The sequence below is a fragment of the Melampsora larici-populina genome, assembly GCF_000204055.1.
Source record: "Melampsora larici-populina 98AG31 unplaced genomic scaffold MELLAscaffold_160, whole genome shotgun sequence".
Classification (NCBI taxonomy): domain Eukaryota; kingdom Fungi; phylum Basidiomycota; class Pucciniomycetes; order Pucciniales; family Melampsoraceae; genus Melampsora; species Melampsora laricis-populina.
Genome location: NW_006768923.1, coordinates 4,199 through 4,503, shown reverse-complemented (window position 1 = coordinate 4,503; position 305 = coordinate 4,199).

Genomic DNA, 305 nt, shown 5'->3' with positions numbered 1-305 from the left:
GCCTGTCGCGTCGGAAAGTGAGTTATCTGTCCCCCGCCCAAACCTGCCAACTATACCCCTCCTAGCGCCCGTCTTGCTGCAACAGAAGGACGCCCCACTCAACCTCCAGCTGGCCGACCTATCAGAACGAACGTTGCAGCCACTACCTGTCCCGAGTACGATGCTACAACCATCGCTGCGTACGAGGAGATTGAGCGAGATTTACAGGAAATTGCGGAGAACGATGACGACGTGATTGTACGAGGGGAAGAGGGGTACGTGGATCAGCCAGTCTCCCTCCCAACAGTCATACTTGAACTGACCTA